General features: G+C 40.9%; 1 protein-coding gene across 2 annotated transcripts in view; it reads right to left on the reverse strand.

The window, feature by feature from the left end:
- Nucleotides 1-10,217, reverse strand: part of LOC117388846 (ribosyldihydronicotinamide dehydrogenase [quinone]-like) — a 186,929-nt gene that overhangs the window by 92,715 nt on the left and 83,997 nt on the right. The window lies entirely within an intron of this gene.

The following is a 10,217-nucleotide window of genomic DNA, read 5'->3' on the forward strand; positions in this document are numbered from 1 at the left end:
ATGCAACGTCCCCAAAAAGCATGGAGACCCAACACATCTGTGAGTGGAGTGGGACCTATCTGTAAACATCCTCAGTTCATCTGGACCAGCCGCCTTTATGGGGACAAAGGTTAGGTCCCCATGGTGTAATTCCTTTATTATCATTAACAACATCATTTAAAGTTATGGGTTAAAATATGTTGCGGTTAGGGATTAGGTTAAGGTTACGGAAGGTATTAACCATGATTAAGATCAGTCTCTCGGAAATTATTTTAAGTCAGTGTAATGTCCCCAAAAAGCATGGAAACCCAACGTGTGTGTGTGTGTGTGAGGAGTGTTGGCGGGCAGGTGGTGTACAGCTGACAGTTGATTTGCTGTGACACCAGACACACCGGCTGCTCTGGACTCCCATGGCCTAGATATCGCAGTCTCTTGGAAGCTCTTAGCCAGTTTCTACAACACATTTAATCAAATCCACACACACTCCAGTTATGTACCTTTCCCCGAGTTCAGATATATCACTTTGGTGTGCAAGCAGGTGGTCTGTAATGATAGTCCTCAAAGTGACAGAGTTTTTCAAGTGCTCTTTATTCTAACATCCATGTCTAATGTATACTGTGCATAAATGGCACAATCAGGTGAATTGGTAAAGCACTTTACTTCACCCTGCTTCTCATTCAGCCACTCTTAAATAGCACAGAGACAAGAGGCTAGGGTTGAGGGGTTGAAAGTGTTTTGCCCAAGGACACTTCCAATATATAAATGGGAGTAAATAGGTTTGAATTGCCGACCATGTTGATGATCATTCTAAGTAACAACTAATGGACAAAGATTTGTGCTGAAATACATAGTGTAGACAACAAAAGACATGCAGTTGACTAGTCGTATGTGAATTTAAATTTAAATCAAAACACTCACCAAATCTATGCAGTACGTTGAGAATCTCAGATCTCAGAAGCTAAGCAATTTGGGCCTGGTTAGTAAAGAATTGTTTCATGAACTTTGAGCAAATGTGATCACTTTTTTTTACTTTAAAACTTACACACAAGGGCCCTAAATGGAGCCCACTGCACTGAGATGACTCGAGACCGATACAGGCTCGACACGCCCCACGGTAGGTATGTGTGTTGTGGGTTAAATCTGGGTATCCAGAGGTAAAAAAAAACTGAGTTAAGAGCTGCCATGATCTCCGTTAGATCTAGGAAGTGTCCTTAGAATCAGAATAAGAAACTTTGTTTGTAGTTCGGCCTTGCTAGCAACAAAGGGCGCTAGCAAGATACTTCATCCACCTTGTCTGTAGAGGTAATTTAGGCTACTTTTCTGTCTTAATTTTGTAATAAGTTCTCCCTTTGATGCTGAAGATGACGGGTGCAATTCCCTATGTGACGCCATATCCAAAACTCCAACTGTGCTGGTTCCAAGCCTGGATAAATAGAGAGGAATGACGATGTCATGTGGGGGTTCATTTGCAAAATTACCCATGCGAACTAATGCTGAAAAGGACTTGTTTGAATTCCACAAGCTATTGCTCCTTGTTACTAGGCAATAGCACAAAGTAATATGAGCAACAACAAATAATGGACACATAATATGCTTGAAAAGATTTCAGGTTTTGTGCATCTCTTTTTGATGATCTCTAATACCCTCCATACTTATTCAAAATGCCTAGCCCATGCAAGTGTGTAAAAACCCTACAAAAGAGGGTAGAAAACTGTAATGGGAAAAACCAGGGGAGACAAATGTGGTGATAAACAGGCAGAGAAGAGAGAGATGGAAGCTGAAAGAGGAAGATTGAGTGCAGGCAAAGGAGGCAGAGATCCCATCATGTAAACAGTCTAAAGCAGCGCGCCGCATCGAGATGGAGGAGGCTGTTGCCATGGCGGCAGAGGCTGCATCCTTTTGTTAAAGATGTCACTCAGGGGGAATCAGGGCTAATGAGGAAGGACTTTGCGCCTCGCCTCTCCTCGCCTGCACGCTGCCTCTGCTGTGTGTATGTTTAGTCAATGTGTTTCTCGGGCAACGCGCTCTGCTGGTATTCTGGAGTGTTGGAAGGCATAATGCTCTCAATTGAAGAAGCACAAGAAAAGAGGGAGCTGATAGTGGCACGGTTAAGAGCCCCTGAATTAAAAATAGACGCGGGTTTGAAGTCAGGCAGAGGTTAGCGTGTGGAGAAATGTCAATGTCATTGGGAAGAAGAAGGGCACAAAAGCTTGAACTGGAGACGGCTGTGTGTGTCAGTGAACTCCTCTGAGACCATAGACATAGAGGGCTATATGTGGCTCATGTGTGGCGCTGCGTAGGTGGTTTGTTCTCTTTATCTCACTGCAAATTAGCCACGAATCAAAGGCAAACAGGTTTCATTTAATCCCAGCCTCTCTTGTCTGTCTGCGCCTCTCTCTATTCCTTCTCTTTCTCTCCGTCCTCGGCAAACAGCCTTGAGCCTCCCACAGAGTGAATGCAGACATCTGCCCGCACTTTCTCTCCATCTCTCTTTTGCGTTCTGTCCTTTTTCTTTTTGCAGTCCGAGAAGCAACAAACGCATACACACACACACACAGTGCAGTTGTTTGGCTGTCAGCAACACCATCATGGATACCAAAAAGGTCTTAGTGCCATTTTGCCACTTCTCCTTATACTTGACTTCTATCCATCCTATCTTAAGGCTTCTATAGACAAGGGTAAATAATGTGATCTATAAGGTTTTTAAAAAAAATTCCACCACTCTGAGAGGCGTGACGTTAATCTTTTATTATCTGCTCTCTCATTCTTCCTCTGCCTCTTTTCTTATCTCCTTGGCAGACCCCTCCCTCTCCCCTCTCTCACTCCTTCCCTCCAACCCGTCCTTGCAGTATTCTAATGATTCATATTTCACATCCACTGCCTTTTCATTTAGGCTGTCTACACCGCTTCAGGGACAGCTACTCACGATCTTAATTGACTGAGGAGATATGGAGAGGCGGGCTAGGTGGCAAAAGGTAGAGCCAGTGCCAGTTATGATGGAAGAATAAACAAGGCAAATGTGCACTGGCGAATGAGAAGATGCTGCTTATTTATTTATACAGATAAACAGTGTGTAAAGTATACATTCAAAATGAGATAAGAGGGACACATTTGTTTTCATGGAAGGGAGCAAAATGTGATTCTACTACACTGCAATCTGATGGCACAGGCCCGTACTATGCCCGTGGATTGGTGCAGGACACATTTGACCAATGAAAACAGTTCATGATATTATAGCACGTTTGGTGTCATTGTGTTTTTAGAAACATTAATATGTTTATAAGTTTGATATATTTCATATATGTTGGCAGTCGATAATGTAGTACTGACAGAAACCCAACGAGCGCCCATTCTGAACTCTCATGCCTGCTTTGAGTGACTACAAAACATCAAAAATAACCAGATATAAAACTATAGTATAGAATTAAATACTAATTTCAGTAAGATGTACTGTAAAAATCACATAAATGAGACCAAATCTGACCATTACAGAATAGTTTTAATGTGGTCTTGAACAAAACTAATAGGTTATAAGACCACATGGCAATCTTAAAGAAAGTATTAGTTTGCATTGAAAATTGCATTTTATTCACTATTTTTTTGTTGTTGTTTTTCTTCTTTCATCATCAGTATGAAGTATTGAGCCTTGAAATCGAGTTTGAATTTTTGTTTTGTGAAAATATGATTATCTTGAAGCTCTGACAACAGAGACAGTAGTGTAGCCTAACTGAAAGTTGAAGGCCATGCCAACATGGCTGTTCAATTCTTATTATCAACATCCTGTAGTTGTGCATTGGGCAAGACACTTCACCCAAGAGATGAGAGATGTGATCTGATTGTGTTGTCAGTGTTGATTGCTACCTAAAGGCCGATATTACTATTGATATTATTTATCCTGCCTTTAAACTAATTCATAATCAGTAATTATTAACAGTTATCAAAACAAGAATAAAATGAAAGCTTTTTTAAATCAGAATTGTTGGCTCAGTATTCATACTGATTGACATATTTCCATTTTTGGGACATTGCACAATTTGTGTCTCCACTTAAAGGCAAGATCGTGTTCTTACATTTACATACAGCAGGCATATGCAAATGAGCGCACCCAGGGGGACTGCGGAAGGGTGCACACAGATTTCCTCACCACTAGTAATTAAGCTGTTGATTTTTCTTAGGGTCATGGGAGTGACGCAGAGCCAAAATGATGATGTCAAGGCGAGGATGCTCAGATGTGGAGAACGCAGTGGGCTCTCTCTCCTTCTCCTCCCCTCTCCCTCCCCTTCACCCTCCCACCCATCTCTGTCTGTCTGTGCCTCCTCTCCTGTCTTTGATCTCAGCCTCTGTCCCACACTGCATATTAAGATGCCCGGGCCCCCTGTTTGGTATTCTGAGGCGGGCACCGGGATGCCAGTCTCCATATCCTCTCCTCGCTTCTGTGTGAAAGCGAGCAAAAAAAGCCCTCTGTCTGTCTCAAGATGCTTATCCCTGCTAAATGGGTCTGAAATAGCTGGAGAACGGAGCAGTGTGGTTGTGGTGATGTGTGTGTGAGGGGGGGGGGCATTCATGGGGAGGGGAGGGGGAGGTGAGTGGGTGGGTGGTGGGAGGAAGTAGACACACCACAGACGGGTGCTCGCTGCTGGTTTCGTCTTGGGGAGGGGTGAGGCAGAGTGATAGGGCTGATTCAAGCTAGAGAGCATAATTAAACGCTATTATCACAATGGGCCAGTGATACATGCAGTAACCCGCCCTCCCATGCAGGGTTTTTTGGGGAAGCAGAGTGAAGCAAGATTAATAGGCGAAGTGGAGAGAAAGACAGACCGATGTAAACAGAATTACAAAGGCAGAAGCAGTTAGCGCAGTCATCTTTGGGGTTGATGGCTCCGTAGTGTTTGGGATTAACACTATTCCTCCACTCTCCTCCTCTCTCGCCCGCTCCTTCTCCCTTATAAGCCCTGGGGATGCACAGCTTTAGTTAAACTGCTCTATTAAACGGCGCCTGCTGAGAAAATCAAATTATAACTTCCTTTAATCAGCGAGTATCAGTGGCCCACACAGGAGCAGCCGGGCCCTGACAGCACACAGAGAGGAGGAGAGAGAGGAGGAAGGAGACCAGTGGAGACCTGGGGGAGGCCGATATGAACCTGTCTCCCGTCTGCTGCCGTTCCCATGGCAACAAGATAGAGTGAGGGGGAATTATGGGTAGCGGAATGTCTGCATCTATCGTTTCCTCTCAGTAAGCATTCATACAAAAAGATACTAGAGTGTTTAGAAGATTCAGTGTTTCAAAAGTACAGAAAGGAAGATGCATCGTCACAATTAATAGCACAATTGACAGCTATTTTGCTGGTTAAAAATAGGGCGTTTTTACCAGCCAAACACTGGGAGTACACAAATCTGTGATGGCCCTATCTTGCATTGTTCTGGAGTAAATGAGTAAATTTAAGCACCATCTATTTGATTGAATATCTTATCCTTTCTTGCAATAATTAAAATAGGGTCCAAATATGAACTCAAATGTGAATGCAAAATTTTTTATTGCATTTACTCACATTAATTGCCCTTTAAAGGTGCTCTGCGTTATTTTTCTGGTGGAGGGTCTCCATAGAAATGTTATTGTTTTGACTGGAATATTCCACAATATGGCTTTAAATCAATGTTTTGCATTTACTCAATTAAAGGTGTTTTTATTGCTATAGATAACCCTTGGAAAAGCATTGCATTCTTATTATGAGCATGGTCTCTACGCCAATAACTTGGCCTACAAAGGCAGAAGCATCGCCTGCTCGTCTCTATGGTGATGCGTAGGTTTAATGCCGTATGGTGGCAAATTCAAGGCAAAACAATAATATCGTCATGGAGGCAAGCAAGTTTTGGACCTTCTACATAGTGTACATTAAAATGACTATATATGACCAATTTCAACGTGCCATATCCATCCTGTTGGTCCTCCTTAGTCCCATCAGATCACTTTCTTGTCAACAATGGTAAAGTACACACTAACACAATCATAAATTCTTCCCTTTAGGAGGCGTTGTAATCACTCTCGCCTCTGATTAGTCATTAAGAGTCCAGTTAGCCAAATGGCGAGGTGCAGGTGGGTGGGCGCCTGTTTAGATCTCAGGGGTCTGCCTCCACTGGTTAATGATCAGTTAATTAACGTTGTTTCGGTCCTCTAGTTTGTTTACTTTCTCCTGCCATCGGAAAGAGTCAGAAAACACCACTGCAGGGGGATGGTAAACAAGATGGTAGGAAGGAGAATGATCTTGTGATTTCTAAACCAAATTAGATTCATTACCAATCTGGAGACGGAAGTTGTGGAGTTGAATAGACATTGCAGTGAGGCGACCATCGTTATAAAAGATCTGCAAGGCACTGCGTGTCTTGGTTACTCATAGCAACACTGCATACATGATAATAGACTGACTGGTGATTGGTCAGGCTGCCACACTCCGGTAAGTGACCTCAGCGCTGTGCGGGTGAGCTCACTGTCTTAGTATTTTGATAACCCACTCACTGCTGCCTCTGTTATCAACACCAAACCTATGCATGCGAAGAAGAAATAAGAACAACTAAGCAATGTCGGAAGCATAAACAAATCTAATAGCAATGACATTTAAGAGTTCAACTTAAGAGTCAAGAAAGCCAAAGATGATTTGAATACAATATTTTACTGCCTCTCCCATCTCAAGGCTTATCTAGTCTCTTCTGTGTCAACGTGGTGTGTCCACTGCATAAGACTGGTTATTGAAGGCTTAAATAATGCAAATGGTAATATGATAAGTGAGCAGTCAGTGTGTGTGCTCTGCTAACACACAAGACACATAGTAAGCCTGGAGGTGGCACGCACAGTTAAGCCACAAAAGAAAAATTGCTTGTATATTAGGTTATATTTTTTCTGGCCATTATCACTGAAATTAAACAGATGGTTTATGAGATTTTCTGTTTTAGATAAGAGATAACCATGTTAAAATAAAAATACTATTGCTTTTACTGATAACAATTGCAATGTCGATGTTGATTTATTCATTCATTTATTAATTACAAAAGCATTATACATCATTGCCATGTTGTTTATGTTATAATTTGGTGTTTTGGTTCTCAAGATGATTATCCAATCAGAAAGCAGAATGAGCCTCACATGACTCTGATTTGGTTTGACAGTTTCAATGCTGAAATCCAGCTGGTTAAAATCTAAAAGGACTCTCTCTGATCTGAATCCTCACTATTTAAACCCTAGCACCAATGGGCAATCATTTATCAGTGCTATTGCAGCCTCTTCTGCTCAGTGAGGTAATTTTCAAGGTTCTGAGCTCTCATGGTTTGTCCATATACTGAGAATGACAAAAAACTTGTAAGTGTCCTCTACATATGCCCTCTATATATGCAGGTTAAGGCACTGGCAACCGAGATTCAGTTGTGATTGTAGTACCTGTAAGAGTTCACACTACACATATTTAAAGAAAATAGACATGATTAATTAATTTGCAGTAACAAACACTATTTATAAGTTGCTAATCCTGTTTCAAAATGCATTCCCAATGTTATAGTGGTTAATATTTCAGTCTTCCCTAAATGATGAATACGTCTGGTTAAAATCTACACTGTGAACAGAGTCTTGATTTAATACAATAATCACAATTCTAAGCACCGTTCTGTTATAAGTTGTTCAGCCATATTAAGAAGACATTTGCCAGCATTTTTTTTCATTGACGGGCCCATCCCTAATTCAAATGTTATGTTCTTGTTTCCATAGAGTTGTGTGTTAGTCATTACAGAGTGCATTGCTGGGGAGCCAGGACACCGACCTGAAGAGCTTCTCTGGTGTGCATGGCTAATACAACCCCAGTCTGGGAATACTGCCAGTCTACTGTTACTCCACCATGGGCTTTATCATACACACATATGCACACTCACACGGCACACAACTCTGAAGGAGATGAAGGCCAAATGTTTGTGAACAACAGTGAGAGAGAGAGAAAGAGAGAGAGAGAGAGAGAGAGAGAGAGAGAGAGAGAGAGAGAGAGAGAGAGAAGAGAGAGAGAGAGAGAGAAAGAAAGGCAGTCTTTGTAGTGTGTCACTGATCTGAGGTAGCATGCACAAACATGCCATGGCCTGCTTGTCAAAAGTCACAAATATGCAGCTCTCATCCTGTGATTGTGTCCTGTGTCATCTAAGGCTATATACAAGAGGTTTCAAGTTAGGCTTTGCTGACATATGCTAAAATACAAGTGCATTTTCAGTGGTATGGTAAAGCTGCACTATGGAGATGTCACTGCTTTGCCTGGAAGGTTCAGCATTAAAGGGGATATAGTAAAAACAACCTTTATGAGCTTTTAACCCTGTTATAATGGCTGTTCTTCATCATTAACTTCTTGAGAGTTGTATTTAGATTGATTCGTGCCTGTTTGAGTAATTCTTTATGATCCTGCATAAAAGACTGTGTCCCTATCACTGTACACATGCCTGTACCTCCTTTGGATTACTCAAAAAAACAAAAAAAACAAAACAACTTTGGGTCATACATGTGGGATTGAAAAATGTCAAACGTCAACAATAAAAACACACCAGCAATAGGCCTCTTATGATGAGAAAATGCCACTATAAAGAGGGTGACACTTCTAAGTTCTGCAATTTTGAACAGTAAGTCAATGGATTGGTTTCTATTACTAAGCTGTTTTAGATCAATGTTGCTGTTTACAATAAACAAACTGTAAAATAATGATCTTTAGTTATGATTTAATGTTAATACCTGCCAAAAATCATATTATGTCTTCATTAAACTTGTAGTTCAAGCACTTATTTAATTATAAGTGTTTTTAATGCTTCCTTTAAAAAACATACATTCTTACTGCATGTGAACGGGCTCACCTCTCCACAGATCTGACCTACAACATGTAATGCAATGTAATCAAGGGTTAATTCTTGTTAGCAGCAAGTCAAATCAACTCAATGGACACTGTTTAAGCATTGTGACACATTACACTCACAACTCTCTAAATGCAGACATGCTCCAGTCCTCAAACAGCCTCTTCAAACCAGGACTGAATGGGCTGAATGTCTACAGTGTGCAAAAACAGACTGGCTTTGAAACAAGGTTCACAAAGAGAGTAGAGCATACACACTCATACACACCATCAGACCAGCAGCTATTAACATGTACATTTAAACACCAATTCATTCAGTCCCTATTTGCTGTGATTACACATTTGGGTTACATTTGAAATGTATCTTGATTAAATATTGAGCAGGACCACTCTCATTTCATGTCCTTAATGTTTCACTCTTCCTCTGAGGCCTGCTATAGTCCTCTAAGTGTGTCGGCTTATGTGCAACGTGTGCGCTTTAGCTCAATATAATTTTATTTTAATAATGGCATCAGTCTGTTTTTAACATCATTAGCTATTTTTCTCACGAACACTAAAACCTCAGCGCATAATAGCTGGTTAAGAAACTGAATTATAGGCATAGAGGGCTCCTCAAACTGCAGGCAGAAATGAAGAGCAATTGGAAGAGCCTGACACGAAAAAGAAACATTACCATGTTTTAGGCAAAAGCTGAGTGATCCTGCTGAGGCCAGGTGAGACTGCCCCACACACATTTGCATGTCCTGTCATGTCATGCAAATACGTTTGTCTGAGCAGAGTCTACTCTGCCTGTATAAGCTTTTAAATAGACTGCTGTTTTCACTTTACAATTATCAATGTTGTAATTATCTCCAGTAGGGGGAGTGCCCAATGTGAGGTCGGTCAAGAGTTGCAGTATTTACTCTTGATTTATGTATTTACTGAACTGGTTCTAAAAGTACCTGGAATCTAACAGACTTTTACTTGAGTAAAATGCTGCTTGAATACCTACATGTTTGTATACTTGCTAAAAAAGTAGAGGTTAGATATTTTTTCTTGTAGGAAAGCTATTTCAAATGTAAATTGTTTCATGTTTGTTTAAATAATTACTTCAAAGATACAGATTTATACTACACCAAATATAGGCTATAGCTAGGCTATATAATACAATTATTGTCTTGTAAAACAACAAGTAGGATAGTGGATGGCTTCATTCACATATTGAATAAGCCAATAACATTCCATCTCATTGAGGCCTGGATCTACTTTGTGATGTCATTTGGTGGGAGTCTAACTGGGAAGTGCTTTTCTTTCCTGTCCTCTGTCCATATGCCTTTCAGACTCATTTTGGTAATAGTGTTGCTCCAATTTCTTACACTAATGCAACTCAACTTT

This window comes from Periophthalmus magnuspinnatus, chromosome 21 (genome assembly GCF_009829125.3).
Source record: "Periophthalmus magnuspinnatus isolate fPerMag1 chromosome 21, fPerMag1.2.pri, whole genome shotgun sequence".
Taxonomy (NCBI): domain Eukaryota; kingdom Metazoa; phylum Chordata; class Actinopteri; order Gobiiformes; family Gobiidae; genus Periophthalmus; species Periophthalmus magnuspinnatus.